Source organism: Canis aureus, chromosome 37, assembly GCF_053574225.1.
Source record: "Canis aureus isolate CA01 chromosome 37, VMU_Caureus_v.1.0, whole genome shotgun sequence".
Classification (NCBI taxonomy): Eukaryota; Metazoa; Chordata; class Mammalia; order Carnivora; family Canidae; genus Canis; species Canis aureus.
Window position 1 is genome coordinate 393,266 of NC_135647.1, and position 25,793 is coordinate 419,058.

Consider the following 25,793-nt stretch of genomic DNA (forward strand, 5'->3'; position numbering starts at 1 on the left):
GTCTCACATTTAGGTCTTTCATCTATTTTCAGTTTATTTTATTTTTTTTATAAATTTATTTTTTATTGGTGTTCAATTTGCCAACATATAGAATAACACCCAGTGCTCATCCCGTCAAGTGCCCACCTCAGTGCCCATCACCCAGTCACCCCCACCACCCACCAATATTACTCAGCCATTAGAAACGACAAATAGCCACCATTTGCTTCGGCGTGGATGGAACTGGAGGGTATTATGCTGAGTGAAATAAGTCAATCGGAGAAGGACATTTTTATTTTCTATAAAATAAATATAATTAAAAAAACATTGACACAAAATAATACTTTTAAATCAATAACTGTAGAAAACAACCTATTGTTATTTGGATGGTAGAATGATTGGAGATTATTATATATGACTATTAAATAGGACTAACATAAAAACCTACTCAATATTCACAGCAGTCAGGTGTTTGGGGACGATGTTGGCAGCACCTCGTTTTTCCACTTCAGCACTGATGGCAGATTGGGAGCCATCCATCTTGGAGATAGTGGTGTTGTTCACAATGGAGCTGGCCCCCAGGGAGACTGAGAGGGTAGGAATACCCCCACTCTGGATCACAGAGATTTCATTGGTCTTCATGGTGAGACCTCCACTGAGCATGATTCCATACCACAGGGTCCATGTTCACCAAAGGGGCCAGGATTTCCTTTGGAAACATCTCAGGGACTCTCTTCCCATCAGTTCCTAACAGAGCCATGGTGTTCTTGATGGCCAGTTTCCTCCCACAGAGAGCTGAGCTATTGTTCGCCCCATGTGTCATATAGTGGACCTTCAAGTTGCTTTTGGTGGTAAAAGCTCACCCATATATGTTACACACAAAAGGCTTCTCCCCAGTGTGAGTCTGCTCATGAATTTGAAGAGCGCTCCCCTAGATAAATTCTTCTCACACCGTGTATACCTGTGTTGTTTGGCCTGTTAGCATGGCTGGGCCACTAGCAAAGGTGTCATGCCTGCGGATATGGGTGCAAGTCCAACAAACGCACCAGGGACTTCAACTTTGACATAGGTTGGCTGGGCTTGGATAAATGTTGATGGCAGACTTCTAGACCTTCCATCTCAGTGTGGCTGTTCTTGGAGCTGTCTGCTTTGCCACCAGCATCAGGAGACCCGGACTGGATGCCCTCTGCCTGGCTATTGTCCAGGGACAGGACCTGGAAGGATGTGGTCTTCAGCACATCTGGACTTCGGCTCTGGTACTCCTGGTCTCCCATCACCAAGGACGGTGAGTTGTTGGTCAAGCTGTCGCTCTCCAACGGACCATTTTCTCTGCTGCTCTGCTGCTGCTAGACAAGAGGACCAGGACCCACCTTCCCTGGGGCATCTAGGGCAGCTTTCACGGAGAACCGGAGAGTGGGTGATGCTGAGTGGATGTTGGGAAGAGGCACGGGGTCCTTCAGGGAGCTGCCAGAAGCGTACTGGGTGGCTGAGCTAGTCAACATCGATGCTCTCAATGATGTCATCATGACAGGTGGCACCTGCGCTACCATTTTCGCTGACCATAGCAGCCTCTGGACCCGTAAAATCATAGGGGTTCTCAGGCAGAGGCGTGATGGGAATCTGGCCATCTATGTGCATCTGGATGTGCTGCTGCAGCAGGACCACATTCATAAACTTCTTCTGGCAGATGGCGCATGATTGCTGTGTCTTTATGGACATGTTGGTCTGGTGAATCCTGAGGTGTGTCTTCAGGTTGCCCTTGGTGGAGAAGGCCTGACCACAGATCTTACACTGAAATGGCCTCTCCCCGGTGTGGGTGCAGTAATGCATCTTGAAGGAGCTCTGGAATCTCAAGAACGGTGGGAAATGAGACATTTGTTGGGATCAGTAGTGGCCTTGTCAATGTTCTCCACCAGCTTTTGTAATTTCGGGTCTCTGACCCTGGCTGGGGGTCCTACTCCCTTGGAAGCCACCAGTGCTGGGGAAGTGTGGTTTGCAACCCCCTCCACCACCACCCCTCGATAGTAGGGGTCGGTCCTTACTTTCCCAGGAAGGCCTAGGCTGCAGGTCATTGGGCAGTGGGTTGTGCATTAGGTACTTGGGGTTAGTCCCTGAAGAGAGAATTCTGAGATAGCCCTAGACTGGGGATTCCTCTTAAAAGGACAGGTTTGTTGTCTAAAGAGAGACTTAATTCATCTACAGGGCTGGGTACAGAGATTGCATAGGGAATGTCATTGCCTGTTGCCATTTTGTCATGGAACTCTGCAAAGAGCTGGGGGTTGGCCTTCACCTGATGATGTCAATGAAAGTGCACCTTGAGGTTGCCCTTGGTGGTGAACCAGTGGCCACAGACAGCACAAAAAGGGTCTCTCTCTGGTATGGGAGGTGAGGTGGATCTGTAGGAAGCTATTGGTCCCCAAAACCTTCCTACAGTACTTACACCTGTGCTTGCAGAGGATGGCCTCATCTTTGGGTTTGGCCTCCACTGGGGACATGTTCGGCGGCTTCCCCTTCCCTTTCTTGGATGGGTCTAACACCATGGTGGAGAAAGGGCTCTGGAAGAGCACAGAGCCAGGGGCCTGAGGTAGCAAAGCACCAGAAAGGCACGACATGATGTTCAGCAGCACCCTTGTCATATGGGCTTCAGAGTGAAAGGTGCCAGCCCCTGGGCCACAGAGCTGACGGTGGAAGGGATGTTTGCGCAAGGTAGTTTGGCCGGTTTCAAGGCATCCAGAGACAGGCCCTGGCTGCCAGCTTTCTGGCTGAGCAAGGCCACGGCTGTGGAAACCTGCTGGGACATGTGTCTGCCCAGGGTCTTGAGAGTGTCCACTCCTGCCACACCAGAGTGGAGGGCCCAATGTTCGGTGAGCTGCATATGCTGCAGCTGCTACTGCTGCAGGCACAGGATCCGTTCTAGGATCCATGGGATGCTGCTGGCACCGGGCTAGGGGGCTGGCGGCACCTCGGCACAGCACTGATTCACCGCCACTTTGGTGCCCTGCAGTGCTTGCAGAGTCACGTTAGTGTTGGCCACTTTGCCTTTGGGTAAATAGCGTATGTCCTGGGACGTGGAGAGCAGAGCAGCCTCTGTCTTCAGGTACATGACAGGTTCAGCACCCAGCTTCTCCTTCAGCTCCCTTGATCCGCCACAAACCTCCCTGTGACCATCCTTTTATATATATATTTGGAATTTGATTTGCCAACATATAGTGTAACACCCAGTGCTCATCCCTTCAAGGGCCCCCCCTCAGTTCCCATCACCCAGTTATCCCAACCCCTCGCCTACTTTCCTTCCACTACCCCTTGTTCGTTTCCCAGAGTTAGGAGTCTCTCATGTTTTGTCACCCTCTCTGATTTTTCCCACTCATTTTCTCTCCCTTTCACTTTTTTTTATATTCCCCATATGAGTGAAACCTTATAATTATTGTACTTCTCCTATTGACTTACTTCACTCAGCAGAATACCCTCCAGTTCCATCCATGTTGAAGCAAATGGTGGGTATTTGTCATTTCTAATGGTTGAGTAATATTCCAGTGTGATATATATATATATATATATATATATATATATATATATATAGTCAAATATTAGTTGACCATATATATATGGTCAAATATTAGTTGACCATAGAGTTGAGGGCCCATTTTTTGGGTTCTCTATTCTGTTCCATTGATCAATGGATGATCACAGCTTTGTAATACAACTTGAAATCTGACTTTGTGATGCCCCTAGCTCTGGTTTTCTTTTTCTATATATATATCACATCTTCTTTATCCATTCATCTTTTGATGGACACTGAGGCTCCTTCCATAGTTTTGCTATGTGGACATTACTGCTATAAACATTGGGGTGCAGGTGTCCTGCCATTTCACTGCATCTGTATCTTTGGGGTAAATCCCCAGCAGTGCCATTGCTGGGTCATAGGGTAGCTATATTTTTAACTATTTGAGGAACCTCTACATAGTTTTCCAGAGTGGCTGTACCAGTCTCCCACCAACAGTGCAAGAGGGTTCCCTTTATCCACATCCTCTTTAACATTTGTTGTTTCCTGTCTTGTTAATGTTCACCATTCTCACTGGTGGGAGGTGGTATCTCATTGTGGTTTTGATTCGTATTTCCCTGACGGCCAGTGATGCAGAGCGTTTTCTCGTGTGCTTGTTGGCCATGTCTATGTCTTCTTTGGTGAAATTTCTGTTCATGTATTTTGCCCATTTCATGATTGGATTGTTTGTTTCTTTTCTGTTGAGTTTAATAAGATCTTTATAGATCTTAGATACTAGCCCTTTATCTGATAGGTTATTTGCAAATATCTTCTCCCATTCTGTAGGTTGTCTTTTAGTTTTGTCGACTGTTTCTTTTGCTGTGCAGAAACTTTTTATCTTGATGAAGTCCCAATAGTTCATTTTTGCTTTTGTTTCCCTTGTCTTCATAGATGTATCTTGCAAGAAGTTGATGTGTCCAAGTTCAAAAAGGGTGTTGCCTGTGTTCTTCTCTAGGATTTTCATGGAATCTTGTCTCACATTTAGATCTTTGATCCATCTTGAGTTTATCTTTGTGTATGGTGTAAGCAAGTGGTCTAGTTTCATTCTTCTGCATGTGGATGTCCAATTTTCCCAGCACCATTTATTGAAGAGGCTGTCTTTTTTCCAGTGGATAGTCTTTCCTACTTTGTCAAATATTAGTTGACCATAGAGTTGAGGGCCCATTTTTTGGGTTCTCTATTCTGTTCCATTGATCTATGGATGATCACAGCTTTGTAATACAACTTGAAATCTGACTTTGTGATGCCCCTAGCTCTGGTTTTCTTTTTCTATATTTCCCTGGCTATTCAGGGTCTTTTCTGATTCCACATAAATCTTAAGATGATTTGTTCCAAGTCTCTGAAGAAAGTCCATGGTATTTATTTATTTATTTATTTTTAATTTATTTTTATTTATTTATGATAGTCATACAGAGAGAGAGAGAGGCAGAGACACAGGCAGAGGGAGAAGCAGGCTCCATGCACCGGGAGCCCGACGTGGGATTCGATCCCGGGTCTCCAGGATCGCGCCCCGGGCCAAAGGCAGGCGCCAAACCGCTGCGCCACCCAGGGATCCCAGTCCATGGTATTTAGATAAGGATTTCATTGAATGTGTAAATTGCCCTGGGTAGCATAGACACTTTTCCAATATTAATTCTTCCAATCCATAATCATGGAATATTTTTACATCTCTCTGATCCCTGTGACCATCCTTACTGCCTTGGACTGTGTGGCGGGTGGCTGAGCGCAGTCCTGGAGAAGTCTCCCGCAGGCATCGGACCCTTGTTGTTATTCATGATGAGCACAGATGGATTTTTAGTGCAATTTTTCTTATGTTCTAAGAACTCTGAGAAGCTGAAGAACTCTGCACAGCATTTCTCACAGATGTGAGTCTCCTCCTGAGGAGTCCTCTTTGCTGTTATTCCATTCCTGTTGGCTTCACTGCTGTTCCCTGGGTGGTTCATTGGAGCATCCGGCTCTGCTCCCCCACCACCCACTGATGCTGCTACAGCTGCATCTGCAAACTGGGGCTGGCTGCTGCAGTGGCTACTCGCCCTTGTCCTCCTCCGGGTTGATGTGCTGGGGTTACCTCTGTTTGTGCCTCGACAGGGTGTAGGCATTGGGCCACCTGGAGAACCTCCGAGAGAAATACTATTCCTATACCATTTTACAGATAAGCAATGGAGTCACAGAATTGCTAAGAAACTTTCTAAGGTCATATATCTAAGACAGGTTGTTTATTTTTTTCATTTTTATTGGAGTTCAATTTGCCAACATATAGCATAACACCCAGTGCTCATCCTGCCAAGTGCTCCCCCTCAGTGCCCATCACCCAGTCACCCCAACCCCCTGCCCAATTCCCCTTCCACTAAAGATGGGTTGGTTATTGTTCAAACTCAAAGAATCCAAAATTATTTTATTTTTTCCTTTTTAAAATTTAAATTAAATTATTGAATATCTAGTACATCATTTTCAAATGTAGTGTTCAAAAATTCATTAGTTGCATATAACACCCAGTGCTCATCACATCCTGTGCCCTCCTTCATGCCCATCACTCAGTTACCCCAACTCTCCACTCCCCTCCAACAACCCTCAGTTTGTTTTCTATAGTTCAGAGTCTCTCATGGTTTGTCTACCTCTCTGGTGACTTCCCATTCAGTTTTCTCTCCCTTCCTCTATGATCCTTTGTGCTATTTCTTATATTACACATAAGAGTGAAACCATATTATAATTGTCTTTCTCTGATTGATTTATTTTGCTCCACATAGTACCACCCAGTTCCATCCACGTCAATGTAAATGATAGGTATTCATCATTGCTGATGGCTAATATTCCATTATATATATGTGTGTGTATTTATATATATATTATCTTCTTTATCCATTCATCTGTTGGATGTGCTCCTTCCACAGTTTGGCTATTGTGGACATTGCTTTTATAAACATTGGAGTGGAGGTGCCCCTTCAAATAACTACATCTGTATCTTTGGGGTAAACACCTAGTAGTGCAATTGCTGGATCATAATGTAACTCTATTTTTAGCTTCTTGGGGAACCTCCACACTGTTTCCCAGAGTGGCTGTACCAGTTTGCATTCCCACCAACAGTGTAAGAGGGTTCCCCTTTCTCCACATCCTTGCCAATATTTGTTGTTTCCTGACTTGCTAATTTTAGCTATTCTAACTGGTGTGAGGAGGTATCTCAATGCCAAGTGATATGGGGCATTTTTTTCATCTGTCTGTTGGCCATTTGTAGATTTTTTTTCTGGAGATATGTCTGTTCATGTCTTCAAGCTGTGTTCTTAACTGATGTATATACTACATTGAGAATTAGTAGCAGTTTCATGAAATAGGTTAAAAAAATTAAGGATTGGATCACTGTATTTGGAGTATTTCATCAGATTATTCCATCACTTAACAAAGCAAAGAAGGATTTGAATTTCTGGAGTGTGAATTCCTTTGCCTGATACAGAATAGGTAACCAAATAACTCTGGAGACCCCTACAGCATTTAACCTCTCTCAGACTCCAGCTTATGGTAACTGTTACTGTATTAAATAAATGTGCTCATCAGGACTTGTATGAGGGAGGAGCCTACCCATTCCAGCAAGCAGCTGCTAACACCATCAGTTTGAAATTTTAAGCAATTAAAAATGGTCTCCTTGGAAATTGCTTTTGCCAAGCACAGTCTTGTTTTACTGAGGTCACTTGAGGGCTCATTAGAAAGCTTACAGAAAATTATATCATTAAAATGGTATAAATATTTTCACAAAGTAAGTACATAATTGTTTAAACACCTCAAAACTATTATCTCTGAAGAGCAAGATGCCTTATCATGGCATTCAAACCAACCACATCCAGGGTAATCTCCAGAGGAGGCCACTTTGTTCAGCAGTTGGTGCGCTTCCTCAGTTTTTCTCCTAGTTTTATCAACTTCACAGTTGAACTAGAAGAGATCTCTGGGGAAGGCCACTTAACCGGCAACATTGGCATGCACTTTTCTCAAAGTTTAAGGTCTCCTCAGGGAAACAGAGATGGGTAATTACACCAAAACCTCCCTCCACTGAGAAGTAGGAAATGTCGTTACTATTGGAAAGGAACATGCTGTAAGAACCTTTGAGTGTTTATTTTTCTCTAAGAGCTTCTACATCCAGAATGAATGAAAGCTGTATCCTTGTTAATATCAACTCTGTGTATCCACAGAAACATTCACTCACTTACTCTCTTATTTCATTCAATTAGTTATTATAATAAACTAGACCCTTGTGACAATGATCTTCCAGATTCAAAGCTCTAATTAAACCACCAATTTACTTTTATTAACATACTTGAGTAAGTTTTTATATACACACACAAAAATGATATGACTAATGGTTAAATCCTGCTTTAAGGCTGATTTGGAAACTTTTTTTTTTTTTTTTTACTTAGAGAAAAACATAATTTTTGTCTTCAGACTCACATCTCAGAACTATTCCTGTGACTGTCTCATTTCAACCTCACTCAGATCCAACTGCAAATTCATATAAAATGAGACCACCTATCAGGTAGAAATATGCATCATGACTGCAGGGACCATGAATCTGGATCCATGACTCCTGTGCATTTTCAAACAATGTTATGCAGAACAGTACTGCAGAAAATACAATCAAATGAAATTTGAGAGAAGATATTTGAAACACCAGTTCATGCAACCATAATGTTTCTCTCTTGTATGCTCAAATATTTTTCCAAGAAACCTCAGATTAATCCTCATTTTGGAATAATTACATAAATATGCAGGACAAGTTCGAGTGACCTATACTTTGTTTGATCCTTTCAGGGATCACCATATAGTACTTGTCATGTGAAAATTATTTTTATGGTTATGTGAAACATATATTAGGGGAAATGGATTCTATTTTCTCTTTCTTATCTGCAGTAAGCATCTAATATAAAATGTTCTACCTTTTCATTTTATGAAATGGTTTTTACAAATGAGCTGTTTTGACAAATAGTATTAACTATAGTGCATGGCACCCATGAGTTGGCATATAAATAATTTATATAATGATTTCCCAGTGACTGTTTATGCAAACCAAGGTGAAATTTTATGTTCTTTTTACTTACCAAAATGATTCTGAAAATTTTAATGTCTACCAGTCTGCTTTATGAGTAAGGAGTTGTTATTTGCTTATATTTGACCCAAAAGATTACTGCATCTTTCAAAAAGCATCTTTCTTCTCTGAGAACAAACTGTATTATTTGGAAGGCAATTAAGTATTTTAATTTGTGGAAGTTCTACATGGAGAAAAGTAAAACCACGCAATATGACAGTTTTTCTTCACCTGCAGTCACCTCACCTTCCATAGCCTATATGATCATTCTTATTCTGTTTTGAGATGCTTCCCTTTGAATCACTAATACACTTCCTTAGAACCCTAGCGGTATTATGAACATATTTCCTAATACACTCACTTCCTTTTCATGGTGATTTTTCTGTGCCTCAATGGTCAGTTTTTCACTCACATACTGTTTCCCTTATCATTCTTCAGTTCAGAGTTGCTCCTTTATTTCACAGTATTTGTTCTCTAAATTCTTTTTTTCCTGATCGCTACTTGTTCCCCACCACATAAAAATTTCTTTTACTTTGACGCTTGCATCTTGTTTTCCTCACCTACATACTTTCCAGGCATGCTACTACTCTCACAGAGCCTTGAGCACTTGTACCCATGCTTCCTCCCAGCATCTACTCTGGCCATTTCCAGGGTGTCCATGCAGATAATTGAGCATCCACACTGGCTGTCACACTGGCCCAGTCAATATCCAGGTAGATGGTCCAGCTTCCACATTAACTTCAGACCTTCTTGACCTCATTAATGTATTATTCCTCTTGGAATTGCTGTCAATCACCAACTTAGTGTGAGGCATTGTGGTACCTCCTGGACATCCAGAAACACAACTATGAAGTCAAGTCTTCACTCTCATCCTCTAATAATCCATCATATAAGGACAGGAACAGATGTATCTAGAAGGTAATCAGAATAAAATGTAGGAAGTGTAACAGTTCATCTGAAAAGTGTCACAAGAACAAAAGAAGGGCTCTGGAGAAACTTTCCAAAGTAGATGATTAAAGGATTTTATGAGTTCATCATGTACCAAACCTGAACTTCTATCCACATCTATATCCTCCCTTCACGGCTCTGTGCTTGATCTTGGCTAAGTTCATACAATTACCTGTTTCCTTTCTCCTAATGCTTCTCCAAAATTTTTATTAATGTATAATTTACACACAGTATTATTTCACCCTCTCACTATATGTTTTATTGATCTGTAACCAGCCATGGCCAAGCCATAGAATGTTTCCATCACCTCCAAACCTGTCCCATGTACTTTCCTAGTGAGCTCTCTCCCGCAGCCAGCCTTCATAACCACAGATCTGTTCCTTTCCTTATAGTTCAACCTTTGTGAGAAAGTAATCCTATAATTAACTGTAAAAATGGAATCACAGTAACCTTTCCTGTGACTTCTTTTTCATTTCTTGGCTTCAAAGCTACCCTCAGTTGCTTAATCTCCACTTTATCTGAGCATTCAGGCCTCCCCAGACCACATTGCTGCCCCCATGAAGCTGGACCCATGGTGGTATAGGATCAGAGAGGACAGTGGGAGGAGACAAAGTTGGCCCTTTCCTCTGACTTCCAGCCCCCAGCATGCTTACCTCCTGTCGTACTCCCACCAACACTGAAAGCAGCCCAAGGTATCTTCTTATTGGAGTCTAGAAAATCAGGAGAAAATTCTGTAGGCATGCACTCTGGTGTGTTTATAAAATTATAAAAATCATGCTCAGTGGTCCCTGCTGCCCCTACTCCCTTCAGGAATCATCACAGGACTCATTGCCCCTTCATTCCCATACTGCTCTCTCTCAGGAGTGACCTCACCTACCACCACAGAGGGAACATGCCCCATTAGACTCAGTTCACACCATGTTCCTACTTCCAACCACTCTTCCAAAAACTCTTTTACCTCAGGGTCATCAAGAACAAGTATTTCAATCATTACTGAGAAATCAGATTCAACCACAATACTTTGCAAAATGCAGAGAAATGATTACCGGCCTTGAACAGGAAAGTTTCTGTAGGATGGTGGAGGCAGCAAGAATGGACACAGCCTGACTGTTAAATGCTCTTCCTATTAATACTCTTCTACTTCATTACATCAGATGTGAGTGATCAACACTGTCTTGTCAACATACAACTTTTACTTACATTTTTGGCTGTCATATCTTTACTTGGAGGATAAAACTGTGCCAACATATTGGCCAGCTTCCTCTTGTAGTGGCTTTTTTAAGCCACAGGATATCCATGTCAGGATTTCTCCACAAAAGCCCTACTTTTAAAATTTAAATTTAATTAGCACATGTATAGTACTCCATTAGTTTCAGATGTAGATTCAACAATTCATCAGTTGTGTATAATGAATACCCATTGCTCATCAATCACATCACCTTCCCTCCTTAATGTGCATCAAACAGTTACAAAATCTCCGCACTTACCACCCTCCAGTGATCCTCTGTTTGCTTCCTCTAGTTAAGAGTCTCTAATGGTTTCCCTTCCTCTCTGATGACTTCCCATTGAGTTTTCCTCCTTTCTCCTATGATTCTCTGTGCAGTTTCTTATATTCCTCCTAGAAGTTAAACCATATGATAATTGTTTTACTCTGAGTGACTTATTTTGCTTGGCATAATACCCTGCAGTTCCATCCAAATCGATGTAAATGTGAGATATTCATCCATCCTTTCTGAAGGCTGAATACAATTGTGTGTTTGTGTGTGTGTGTATGTGTGTGTGTATACACACACACACACTTTATCCATTCATCTGTCAATGGACAGACATCTGAGTTCCTTCCATAGTTCATCTATTATGGGCATGGGCATGGTGAGCATTGGAGTGGAAGTATTCCATTGTTTCCCTACTTTTGTATCTTTGGGGTAAATACCCAGCTGTTCAATCGCTGGGTGATAGGGTAGTTCTATTTTTAAATCTTTGAGGAACCTCCACACAGTTTTCCAGTCTCTGCACCAGTTCCCGTTCCCACCCACAGTGCAAGAGGGTTCCCCTTTCTCCACATCCTCTCCAACATTTGCTGTTTCCTGTCTTGTTAATTTCACCATTCTCACTGGTGTGAGGTGGTATCTCATTGTGGTATTGATTTGTAGTGATGCCATTATGTCAAGGGATATGGAGTGTTTTTTCATGTGGCTGTTGGCTGTTTGTAGATCTTCTTTGGAGATATGTCTGTTCACGTCTTCTGCCTATTTCTTGACTGTATTGTTTGTTTTTTTGGGTGTTGAGTTTGATAACTTCTTTTTTTAAATAAATTTATTTTTTATTGGTGTTCAATGTGCCAACATAGAGAATAACATCCAGTGCTCATCCCGTCAAGTGCCCACCTCAGTGCCTGTCACCCAGTCACCCCACCCCCCGCCTACCCCCTTCCACCACCCCTAGCTCATTTCCCAGAGTTAGGAGTCTTTCATGTTCTGTCTCCCTTTCTGATATTTCCCACTTTTTTTTTCTCCTTTCCCCTTTATTCCTTTTCACAATTTTTTATATTCCCCAATGAATGAGACCATATAATGTTTGTCCTTCTCCGACTGACTTATTTCACTCAGCATAATACCCTCCAGTTCCATCCACGTTGAAGCAAATGGTGGGTATTTGTCATTTCTAATGGCTGAGTAATATTCCATTCTTCATAGATCTTGGATACTAGCCCTTTATCTAATATGTCATTTGCGATCTTGAGGAGAGGCAAGATGGTGGAAGAGTAGGGTCCCCAAGTCACCTGTCCCCACCAAATTACCTAGATAACCTTCATATTTTAAAAATAATAAATTTATTTTTTATTGGTGTTCAATTTGCCAACATACAGAATAACACCCAGTGCTCATCCCGTCAAGTGCCTCCCTCAGGGCCCGTCACCCATTCACCCCCACCCCCCGCCACCTTCCACCACCCCTAGTTTGTTTCCCAGAGTTAGGAGTCTTTATGTTCAGTCTCCCTTTCTGATATTTCCTACCCATTTCTTCTCCCTTCCCTTCTATTCCCTTTCACTATTATTTATATTCCCCAAATGAATGAGAACATATAATGTTTGTCCTTCTCCGATTGACTCATAGATAACCTTCAAATCATCCTGAAAATCTAGGAATTCAGCCTGAGATCTAAAGAGAGAAGAGCTGGAATGCTACAGTGAGAAGAGTTCACACTTCTATCAAGGTAGGAAGACGGAGGAAAAAAGAAATAAAGAAACAAAAGGCCTCCAAGGGGGAGGGGCCCCGCGAGGAGCTGGGCTAAGGCCAGGGCGAGTGTCCCCAGGACAGGAGAGCCCCGTCCCGGAGGAGCAGGAGCTGCACCGACCTTCCCGGGCGGAAAGGGGCTCGCAGGGAGGTGGAGCAGGACCCAGGAAGGCGGGGATGCCCTCGGGCTCCCGGGGACACTAACAGGCACCTGCGCCCCGGGAGAGTGCGCCGAGCTCCCTAAGGGCTGCAGCGCGCACGGGGGACCCGGAGCAGCTCGGAGGCGGCTCCAGCAGAGGCTCTGCGTGGGAAGGACTGCGCGGGCCCGGGAGCAGCTCGGAGGGGCTCAGGCATCGGCTCCGCGGAGGGGGCGCGTGGCTGGGAACGCTAATCCAACAGCGCAGGCCCGGGAGCACAGGGCACCAGGGACACAGCCCAGGGTCCGGCCTCCCCCCGGGACAGGCAGAGGCCGGGAGGGCCCAGAGCAGCGAGGACGCTCCTGCCCCAGCTGAGCAGATCAGCGGCCCCGCCCCGGAGCCTCCGGGCCCTGCAGACGGAGAGCTCGGAGTTCCTGCGGGGGCTGAATCCAGGGCCCCAGAGCTGCCGCCGCCACTGGGGTTGTTCCTCCTGGGGCCTCACAGGGTAAACAACCCCTGCAGAGCAGCTCCCCCAAGTGCTCACACCTGAAAATCAGCACAACAGGCCCCTCCCCCAGAAGACCAGCCAGACGGACAGGGGAAAAACAAATTATTGACCAAGCAGCACTGGAAAGTTCCAGGGGAAGTCAAGGGACTTCCAGTACATAGAATCAGAGGATACTCCCCCGTGGGTTTTTTTTTTCTTTTTGATTTCTGTTTGCTTCCCCCCCCTTTTTTTCTTTCCTTTTTTTTCTCTTTTTCTTCCTTTTTTCTTTTTTCTTTCTTTCTTTTTCTTTCCTTCTTTCTCTTCCCTCTTTTTCTCCTTTTCCCAATACAACTTGTTTTTGGCCACTCTGCACTGAGCAAAATGACTAGAAGGAAAACCTCACCTCAAAAGAAAGAATCAGAAACAGTCCTCTCTCCCACAGAGTTACAAAATCTGGATTACAATTCAATGTCAGAAAGCCAATTCAGAAGCACTATTATACAGCTACTGGTGGCTCTAGAAAAAAGCATAAAGGACTCAAGAGACCTCATGACTGCAGAATTTAGATCCAATCAGGCAGAAATTAAAAATCAATTGAATGAGATGCAATCCAAACTAGAAGTCCTAATGACGAGGGTTAAGGAGGTGGAAGAACGGGTGACTGACATAGAAGACAAGTTGACGGCAAAGAGGGAAACTGAGGAAAAAAGAGACAGACAATTAAAAGACCGTGAAGACAGATGAAGGGAAATAAACCACAGCCTGAGGAAGAAAAACCTACGTTTAATTGGGGTTCCCGAGGGCGCCGAAAGGGACAGAGGGCCAGAATATGTATTTGAACAAATCCTAGCTGAAAACTTTCCTAATCTGGGAAGGGAAACAGGCATTCAGATCCAGGAAATAGAGAGATCCTCCCCTAAAATCAATAAAAACCGTTCAACACCTCGACATCTAATAGTGAAGCTTGCGAATTCCAAAGATAAAGAGAAGATCCTTAAAGCAGCAAGAGACAAGAAATCCCTGACTTTTATGGGGAGGAGTATTAGGGTAAGAGCAGACCTCTCCACAGAGACCTGGCAGGCCAGAAAGGGCTGGCAGGATATATTCAGGGTCCTAAATGAGAAGAACATGCAACCAAGAATACTTTATCCAACAAGGCTCTCATTCAAAATGGAAGGAGAGATAAAGAGCTTCCAAGACAGGCAGGAACTGAAAGAATATGTGACCTCCAAACCAGCTCTACAAGAAATTTTAAGGGGGACTCTTAAAATTCCCCTTTAAGAAGAAATTCAGTGGAACAATCCACAAAAACAAGGACTGAATAGATATCATGATGACCCTAAACTCATATCTTTCGATAGTAACTCTGAACGTGAACGGGCTTAATGACCCCATCAAAAGGTGCAGGGTTTCAGACTGGATAAAAAAGCAGGACCCATCTATTTGCTGTCTACAGGAGACTCATTTTAGACAGAAGGACACCTACAGCCTGAAAATAAAAGGTTGGAGAACCATTTACCATTCGAATGGTCCTCAAAAGAAAGCAGGGGTAGCCATCCTTATATCAGGTAAACTAAAATTTACCCCGAAGACTGTAGTGAGAGATGAAGAGGGACACTATCTCATACTAAAGCATCTATCCATCAAGAGGACTTAACAATCATTAATATATATGCCCCGAATGTGGGAGCTGCCAAATATATCAATCAATTGAAAACCAAAATTAAGACATACTTAGATAATAATACACTTATACTTGGTGACTTCAATCTAGCGCTTTCTACACTTGATAGGTCTTCAGAATGGATGCTGAGATAAAGAGCTCCCAGGACAGACAGAGACTGAAAGAATATGTGACCACCAAACCAGCCCTGCAAGAAATATTAAAGGGGATTCTGTAAGTGAAGAGGGAGCCCAAGAGTAACACAGACCAGAAAAAAACACAGAGACAATCTGAAAAAACAGGAACTGTACAGATAAAATGACACTAAATTCATCTTTCTTTTTTTAAAAGATTTTATTTACTTATTCATGAAAGACACAGAGAGAAGGCAGAAACATAGGCAGAGAGAGAAGCAGGCTCCGTTCAGAGAGATGATGTGGGATTCGATCCCAGAACTCCAGGATCATACCCTGAGTGGAAGGCAGATGCTTAGCTGCTGAGCCACCCAGGCATTTCTAAATTCATCTTTCAATAGTTACTCTGAACATCAATGGTCTAAATGCTCCAGTCAAGAGATACGGGGTATCAGATTGGATAAAAAAGCGTGACCATCCATATGATGTCTACAAAAGACTTATGTTAGACCTAAAGACACCTTTAAGTTGAAAATTAGGGGGTAGAGAACAATTGACCTGGCAAATGGACCTCAAAAGAAAGCTGAGGTAGCAATCCCCATATCACATAAATTAGATTTTAAACAAAAGACTGCAGTAAGAGATGAAGAGGGAGACTACAACATACTTAAAGGATCTAGCTAACAAGAAGTTTGACAATTATAAATATTTATGCTCCTAACATGGGAGCAGCCAATTATGTCATCCAATTAATAACAAAATTAAAGAAATATGTAGATAATAATACTTTAATACTCCACTCACAGCAAAGGACAGTTCATTTTAGCAGAAGATCACCAATGAAATGGAAGCTTTGAATCACACACTGGACCAGATGAACTTCGTAGATATATACAGAACATTACATCCTGATGCTGCAGAATACACATTCTTCTCAACTGTACATGGAACTTTCTTCAGAATAGACCACGTAATGGGTCACAAATCAGATCTCAGCAGATACCAAAAGATTGAGATTATTCCCTGCATATTTTCAGACTACAGTACCTTGAAATTAGAACTCAATCACAAGAGAAAATTTGGAAAGAACTCAAACACTTGGAGGTTGAAAAGCATCCTACTAAAGAATGAATGGGTCAATCAGGAAATTAAAGAAAAATGAAAAAGATTCATGCAAACTAATGAAAATGAAAGCACAACTGTTCAAAACCTTTGGGAAATAACATAGGGGGTCCTAAGAGGGAAGTACATTTCAATACAAGACTCTCAAAAAATTAGAAAAATTTCAAATACACAAGCTAACCTGACACCTAAAGTAACCGGAGAAAGAACAGCAAATAAAGCCTAAACCCAGCAGGAGATGAGAAATAATAAAGATTAGAGCAGAATTCAATGAAATACAGAGCAGAAAAACAGAAAAGATTTTAAAAATTACGAACTGGTTCTTGATGGGATGAGCACTGGGTGTTATTCTTATATGTTGGCAAATTGACCACCAATAAAAAATAAATTTATAAATTAAAAAAAAGGTTCTTTGAAAGAAATAATAAGATAAATAAAACCCTAGCCATATTTTTTAAAAAAAGAGAAAGGACCAAAATTATAAAATCATTAATGAAAGAGGAGTGATCCTGAGCAACACAAAGGAAATAGAAACATTTTTAAAAATGTATTATGAGCAAATATGCCAACAAATTAGGCAGTCTGGAAAAATGGATGCATGCTTAGAAATTTCTAAACTACCAAAACTGAACCAATAAGGAATAGAAAACGTGAACCAACAAGGAAATTGAAGCAGTCATCAAAAACCTCCCAAGAAACAAGAACCTAGGGCCAGATGCCTTCCCAAGGGAATTCTACCAAACATATAAAGAAAAATTAATATCTATCCTACTGATGCCATTTCAAAAGATAGAAATGGGGGCACCTGGATGGTCAGTGGTTGAGCATCTGCCTTTGGCTTGGGTCATGATCCATGGGTCCTGGGATGAAACCCCACATTGGGTTCCTCACAGAGAACCTGCTTCTCTGTCTAAGTCTCTACCTCTCTCTGTGTGTCTCTCATGAATAAATAAACAAAATCATTTTTTTTAAAAAGATAGAAATGGAAGGAAAACTTCCAAACTCACTCTATGGGGACAGCATTACCTTGATCCCAAAACCAGACAAAGACTCCATCAAAAAGAACAATTACAGACCAATATCCCTGATGAACATGATGCAAAAATTCTCACCAAGATACTAGCCAACAGGACAGCCACATGCAGAGGAATGAAACTAGACCATTCTCTTACACCATACACAAATATAAACTCAAAATGGTTGAAAGATCTAAATGTCAGATAAGAATCCATCAAAATCCTAGAGGAGAACACAGGCAACAGCCTTCTTGCACGATACATCTATGAAGCCACAGCAGCTTCTTGCACGATACATCTATGAAGGCAAGAGAAACAAAAGCAAAAATGAATTATTGGGACTTCATCAAGGTAAAAAGCTTCTGCACAGCAAAAGAAACAGTCAACAATGGGATCCCTGGGTGGCGCAGCGGTTTAGCGCCTGCCTTTGGCCCAGGGCGCGATCCTGGAGACCTGGGATCGAATCCCACATTGGGCTCCCGGTGCATGGAGCCTGCTTCTCCCTCTGCCTGTGTCTCTGCCTCTCTCTCTCTGTGACTATCATAAATAAATAAATAAAAATTAAAAAAAAGAAAAGAAACAGTCAACAAAACTAAAAGACAACCTATAGAATGGGAGAAGATATCTGCAAATGACCTATCAGATAAAGGGCTAGTATCCAAGATATATAAGGAACTTATTAAATTCAACAGCAAAGAAACAATCCAATCATGAAATGGGCAAAAGACATGAACAGAAATCTCACAGAGGAAGACATAGACATGACCAACAAGCACGTGAGAGAATGCTGCATCACTTGCCATCAGGGAAATACAAATCAAAACCACATGAGATACCACCTCACACCAGTGAGAATGGGGAAAATTAACAAGGCAGGAAACAACAAATGTTGGAAAGGATGTGGAGAAAGGGGAACCCTCTTACACTGTTGGTGGGAATGTGAACTGGTGCAGCCACTCTGGAAAACTGTGTGGAGGTTCCTCAAACAATTAAAATAGATCTGCCCTATGACCCAGCAATTGCACTGCTGGGGATTTACCCCAAAGATACAGATGCAGTGAAATGGCAGGACACCTGCACCGAATGTTTATCGCAGCAATGTCCACAACAGCCAAACTGTGGAAGGAGCCTCAGTGTCCATCAAAAGATGAATGGATAAGGAAGATGTGGTTTATGTATCCAATGGAATATTACTCAGCCATTAGAAACGACAAATACCCCTTATTTGCTTCGACGTGGATGGACCTGGAGGATATTATGCTGAGTGAAATAAGTCAGTCAGAGAAGGACAAACATTATATGGTCTCATTCATTTGGGGAATATAAAAATTAGTGAAAGGTAATAAAGGGAAAGGAGAGAAAATGAGTGGGAAATATCAGTGAGGGTGACAAAACATGAGAGACACCTAACTCTGGGAAATGAACAAGGGGTAGTTGAAGGGGAAGTGGGTGGGATCGGGGTGACTGGGTGATGGGCACTGAGGGGGGCATTTGGTGGGGTGAGCATTGGATGTTATGGTATATGTTGGCAAATTGAACTCCAATAAAAAAATTTTTTAAAAAAGCAAAGAAATAAGAGGTAAAATATTACTGCTATAAAAATTGAAAAAATTAACAATCCACACAATATCCTACTCTGTGTATATTTTATGCAGTTTTGTGATCCAGAGACCTGGTATGGTTTCAATCACCTGATAGGATCTCTGTGGATACTTCCCACATGAATTCTTAAAATCATGTGAGACATGAAGGAACAGTGTCATGACTACACATTGCTAATAGCCATGTTAAATCATTTAATGCTTTTGGAAAGCAATATAGTTATATATTCCAGGGAGTTGAACATTTTATACACTTTGAATCAGTGATGCCATTCCTTGTAATTATGAAAAACAGAACTTCAATGTTTAGCATTACTTATCATAGTGTAAAGTTGGAAAAAAAACATTCACATAAAATAGATTAGTGATTGAATGATATTATGTTATGAATTCCACTAAACACTGTGCATTGAGTTAATTATAATAGTAAAACTATGTAGATGTACATAATAATATATAAAGTTGCACATACATTGGGTGCAGGTGTCCCAGTGTTTCACTGCATCTATACAGGGTGTTTTTAAAATGTGCTTGTTTGTTGGTGTGTGTGTGTGTGTGTTCTATAATACTTGGTTCATTTGTGGAAAAAAGCAAGTAGTGAGCCTGTATTAAATGGCTATAACTGGGATCCCTGGGTGGCGCAGCGGTTTAGCGCCTGCCTTTGGCCCAGGGCGCGATCCTGGAGACCCGGGATCGAATCCCACGTCGGGCTCCCGGTGCATGGAGCCTGCTTCTCCCTCTGCCTGTGTCTCTGCCTCTCTCTCTCTCTGTGACTATCATAAATAAATAAAAATTAAAAAAAAAATTTAAAAAAAAAATGGCTATAACTATTTATTTTTTCTAAATTCAAAGAAACAAAAACAAAAAAAATGGTTTTTTTAAATAATAAATTTATTTTTTATTGGTGTTCAATTTGCCAACATACAGAATAACACCCAGTGCTCATCCCTTCAAGTGCCCCCCTCAGTGAAAAAAAATGGTTTTAATGACAAAAAAAGGTGAAGAAATCACATGAAGTGTTTCCATATCCAATGGTTATATATTTTATTTACTGGAAAAAAGACTGCTTTTCCCCAATATTATATATGGAATACATTCCCATCATTAAAGCTCTTGTGTGTAACTGTACAGACATCAACAACAGAAGTACAGAAGTGTTGTTTTCCTGGTGGACTGCCCACCCAACGATATCATTCCTAAAGCTCCCCTCATATTCATTCTGCAGGCTGCAGATAACAGGGTGGAGTGTTGGGGGCATTACTGTGTAAAAGATAGATAACACAAGGACAAAAGTAGGGGAGAATTTGAAGTTGGCTTTAGCAATTCAAAATGCCTGTGTTGAGAAAAAAAAATGACACAATAGAGGCAGGTGGAGGAGGCCTTGGAGAAGACAGAGGAAATGGAGCAGTTGGATGCCATTACCGACATGAAGACTGCCACCCCATCATTCCAAGATTGGAGTAGTAGAGCTTGGGCACTAGAGGGCATTGCAGAAGAACGGTGAGTTGTCTTGGCCCTACAGAATATGATAATATGTCGGCTGTATACAAGATTGCAGACACACAGCCATCATAGCCCTTTCCAGGTTCTGGATCCATGATGACATGACCTCTGAGTGCAGGGGAAGAACATGATGCATATTGGCCATAAGACATTACTGTGAGAATGGCCACCTCAGCCTACACAGAAGACATATCTGCCTACATAGAAAATGTCCAAGAATCTATAGTTAAAACAACAGAAAAATAAGATGACTCAACAACTTTCTTGGCCCAATATCAGTTTTTTCTACACATATGTAATAAAGAGGAAAAATGTAACTTAAGAAATATAATTGCTGGTAATTGTCAAATTAAAATGTCCAGAAATAAATCTAGTAAAGCACAGGAAGAACATTGCACAAGGTACTATGGAACTTTACTGAAAGACATAAAGAAGAGCTACATAAATATGGACATTTACCTTGTTCTGAGATGACATCTTTAGTAATCCTTAATAGTTAATAGTTTCTTTGTTAATATGTAGATTTAGTGCAATTCTAGGTTTGCTTTTTTTTTTTTTAGGTTTGCTTTTATTTACTTTTTTTTGTTTTTAGAATTTGATGTTCTGACTCTGATTCTGAAATTTATCCAGAAGTAGAAGAGGAAACCAAGAAACATTTGAAGAAGAACAAAATGGGGGAAACTCATCCCACTGGGTAGCAGGATCTATAATGTATAGTAATTAAGATAATGTTTTATTAGTACAGGGAGAGATAGGTAATAAATAGAAGAGAGGACCCACAAGAGATCCTCACATATATAGGCATAAGGTCAGACTCATTAAGATGTGTGCACTTTTTGTCTACCAATTATGTTTCAATAAAATAAAAACAGAGGTATAGAATGTGATGTGATGTGTGTGTGCATATTTGTATCCAAAAAAAGTACTAACAATTTATCAAATTAAAATCAACAAAAGGAAAAAGCATTTGAGGAAAATCCGAATAAGCCAGTTGCCTACCAGAGGAGTCACACAAATGTGCATGATTGTGGACAATAATGCTCCCAGGTGTATTTCCCAAATATGCCCTTAAAGACCAATAAAGACACTTATTTGAAGATGTACATTTCAGCATTATTTGTAATGATGGGTAATTGGAAATGATCCAGATGTTCATCAATGGGAAAGTGACTATGCAACATACGGAGGCTGTAAACCATTGAAAACTATGCGGTGGTTAGAGACAAGGTGCTAGATGTGGACCTTGCTCTTAAAATGGCTCTTAAAAACATTGAGTGAACAACTAGAGGTAAGAAATTGAACAAGATTATAATACAGATATATGATATACATACATGCATGTATATCTCAATAATAATAAAGCCAACCACCCACTTAAAAATGAGCAAAAGATCTGAGCAAAAACTTCCAATTTTAAGATACATAAGTGGTTAAGAAGCTCATGAAAAGATGCTCAACCTCATTAGTTATAGGGAAACCCAAAACATATTGATATGCCATTAAATGCATATTTTAAAAGCTAAAAAATTAAAGACAGTGACAATAACTAATGTTGGTGTGAATGAAGAGCAACTGGATCTCTCATACATCACTGGCATATTTTATCTAGACAACATAATACAGAACAGCTACTTTGGAAATCAATGTGACAATTTTTTAAAAATTAATCAAATGCCTACATTATGAATCCAGCCTTTTCAGTGTCAAGTATTCAGTCAAAATAAATCAAAACATGACCATAAAAAGACTTGTAGATGAATATTTATGAAGGCTTTAGTTAAGATACCCCCAAAATGCAAACAACCCACTTGTTCATGAATTGTTCATGAATTGTTCATGAATAAAAACAGAATAGTAGCATATCTATTTCATGGAATACAACCCAGAACTCAGTTACATGGTTAAATCACAAAAGCATTATGCTCAGCAAAAGAAGCTTGATATCCAAGAGTGCAGATGCCGAGTGGACAATCATGGTTTCACTCATGGGGAATATAAGAAATAATGAAAGGGATGATAAAGGAAAGGAGGGGAACTGAGTGGGAAAAATTAGAGAGGGAGACAAACCATGAGAGACTCCTAACTCTGGAAAATGAACAAAGGGTTGTGAAAGAGGAGGTGGGCAGGGGGTTGGGGTAACCAGGTGACAGGCATTGAGGAGGGCATTTGATGGGATGAGCACTGGGTGTTATACTAATTCTAGAAAATGCAAACAAATGTTTAATGGCAAAAAGCAGATTAGTGGTTTCTTGAAGTAGAGGATGGGGGAGAAAGGCCTGTAGGGTAATCAAGAATCTTTTGGGGGGCTTCCCTGGGTGGCTCAGTGGTTTAGTGTCTGCCTTTGGCCCAGAGCACGATCCTGGAGTCCTGGGATTGAGTCCCACGTCTGGCTCCCAGCGTGGAGCCTGCTTCTCCCTCTGCCTGTGTCTGCCTCTCTCTCTCTATGTCTATCATGAATAAATAAATAAAATATTTTTAAAAAAGAATCTTTTTGGGATCCTGGACATATTCTCTATCTTGATTGTGGATGTTGTCAATGTTCAATGATTTATACACTTTAAGTGTACATAAGGCCCTTCATATAAATTTTATCACAAAGTTAATAAACATGTAAAAAAGAAAAAAATCATAGTGTATTGTATTCAAAAGAGAACTTGTATTGTATTGTAATCAAAACAGAAGATTTGTGGGAATCATTACAAGTCTTCTCCAGGATAACGTTGCCTGGACCAAAAAGATGTCAGCAGACATCAGTAGCATTTTGGTTGAAGACCAGGGCTGAGTAAAAGGGAGTATTACATAATCTGATTTGAACAATGAGGTGGGCAGGAGTTATTTATGGAGATGAAAAAAATAGGAATAAACAAAGGATTAAGTGAACAAAAGTAAATAGGAGAAACTGTCAGTGATAACCTGATTATTGATGAGTGTGGGTTCTAAGATTAACCTTATCATAATGTCAATAATATTTAACGTCAATTAACTGCAACCAATTCCTTCCTTCTTGATTGGTAATCTCTGATGACTTTTCTCATTTAAATGGGCACATTCTTTTTTAAAATTATTAAATAATTAATTTTTATTGGAGTTCAATTTGCCATATAGCATATATATATATAGCATAATACCCCGTGCTCATCCCGCCAAGTGCCCTCCTCAGTGCCCATCACCCAGTCACCCCAACCCCCTGCCCACTTCCCTTTCCACTACCCCTTGTTCATTTCCCAGAGTTAGGTGTCTCTCATATTTTGTCACCCTCACTGATATTTTCACTCATTTTCTCTCCTTTTCCCTTAATTACCTTTCACTAATTTTTATATTCCCCAAATGAATGAGACCCAAATGGGCACATTCTTTATAAATAGTTCATTCTGCTGATCTGGTTAACATTGACATTTTCACAATATTAATTCTGCCAATCCATGAGCATGGAATATTTTTCCATCTCTTTGTGTCTTCCTCAATTTCTTTCAGAAGTGTTCTATAGTGTTTAGGGTATAGATCCTTAACCCCTTTGGTGAGGTTTATTCCTAGGTATCTTATGCTTTTGGGTGCAATTATAAATGGGATTGTCTCCTTAATTTCTCTTTCTTCAGCCTCATTGTTAGTGTATAGAAATTCCACTGATTTCTGGGCATTGATTTTGTATCCTGCCACGCTACCAAATTGCTGTATGTGTTCTAGCAATCTTGGGGTGGAGGCTTTTGGGTTTTCTATGTAGAGTATCATGTCATCGGCGAAGAGGGATTGTTTGACTTCTTCTTTGCCAATTTGAATGCCTTTAATGTCTTTTTCTTGTCTGATTGCTGAGGCTAGGACTTCCAGTACTATGTTGAATAGCAGTGGTGAGAGTGGACATCCCTGTCTTGTTCCTGATCTTAGGGGAAAGGCTCCCAGTGCTTCCCCATTGAGAATGATATTTGCTGTGGGATTTTTGTAGATGGATTTTAAGATGTCGAGGAATGTCCCCTCTATCCCTAAACTCTGAAGAGTTTTGATCAGGAATGGACGCTGTATTTTGTCAAATGCTTTCTCTGCATCTAATGAGAGGATCATATGGCTCTTGGTTTTTCTCTTGCTGATATGATGAATCACATTGATTGTTTTACGAGTGTTGAACCAGCCTTGTGTCCGGGGATAAATCCTACTTGGTCATGGTGAATAATTCTCTTAATGTACTGTTGGATCCTACTGGCTAGTATCTTGTTGAGAATTTTTGCATCCATGTTCATCAGGGATATTGGTCTGTAATTCTCCTTCTTGGTGGGGTCTTTGTCTGGTTTTGGAATTAAGATGATCCTGGCCTCCTAGAATGAATTTGGAAGTACTCCATCTCTTTCTATCTTTCCGAACAGCTTTAGTAGAATAGGTATGGTTTCTTCTTTAAACGTTTGATAAAAGTCAGAGAGTTAGAACAAATTATTTTAAGATTTGTGTAGAATCAGAGAAGACCCCGAATAGCCAGGGGAATTTTAAAAAAGAAAACCCTAGCTGGGGGCATCACAATGCCAGATTTCAGGTTGTACTACAAAGCTGTGGTCATCAAGACAGTGTGGTACTGGCACAAAAACAGACACATAGATCAATGGAACAGAATAGAGAACCCAGAAGTGGACCCTCAAATTTATGGTCAACTAATATTCGATAAATGAGGAAAGACTATCCATTGGAAGAAAGATAGTCTCTTCAATAAATGGTGCTGGGAAAATTGGACATCCACATGCAGAAGAATGAAACTAGACCACTCTCTTTCACCATACAAAAAGATAAACTCAAAATGTATGAAAGATCTAAATGTGAGACAAGATTCCATCAAAATCCTACAGGAGAACACAGGCAATACCCTTTTTGAACTTCGTGACAGTAACTTCTTGCAAGATACATCCACGAAAGCAAAAGAAACAAAAGCAAAAATGAACTATTGGGACTTCATCAAGATAAGGAAATTTGCACAGCAAAGGATACAGTCAACAAAACTCAAAGACAACCTACAGAATGGGAGAAGATATTTGCAAATGATGTATGAGATAAAGGGCTAGTTTCCAAGATCTATAAAGAACTTCTTAAACTCAACACCAAAGAAACAAACAATCCAATCATGAAATGGGCAAAAGACATGAAGAGAAATCTCACAGAGGAAGACATAGACATGGTCAACACGCACATGAGAAAATGCTCTGCATCACTTGCCATCAGGGAAATACAAATCAAAACCACAATGAGATCCCACCTCACACCAGTGAGAATGGGGAAAATTAACAAGGCAGGAAACCACAAATGTTGGAGAGGATGCGGAGAAAAGGGAACCCTCTTACACTGTTGGTGGGAATGTGAACTGGTGCAACCACTCTGGAAAAC

The 25,793-nt window shown here is 41.0% G+C and overlaps 1 long non-coding RNA gene and 1 pseudogene across 3 annotated transcripts in view; both read right to left on the reverse strand.

The window, feature by feature from the left end:
- Nucleotides 1–385: 385 nt before the first annotated feature.
- On the reverse strand, nucleotides 386–5,718 carry LOC144306446 (sal-like protein 4; annotated as a pseudogene).
- Nucleotides 5,719–5,895: 177 nt separating this feature from the next.
- LOC144306627 (uncharacterized) overlaps nucleotides 5,896–25,793 on the reverse strand; it is a 201,647-nt gene continuing 181,749 nt past the window's right edge. For all 3 annotated transcript variants that reach the window (XR_013373723.1, XR_013373722.1, XR_013373721.1), the window contains 3 exons: nucleotides 11,024–11,154; nucleotides 10,190–10,246; nucleotides 5,896–9,499 (listed from right to left, as the gene is read on the reverse strand). This is a non-coding gene — a long non-coding RNA (uncharacterized LOC144306627). The remainder of the gene's footprint in view (nucleotides 9,500–10,189; nucleotides 10,247–11,023; nucleotides 11,155–25,793) is intronic.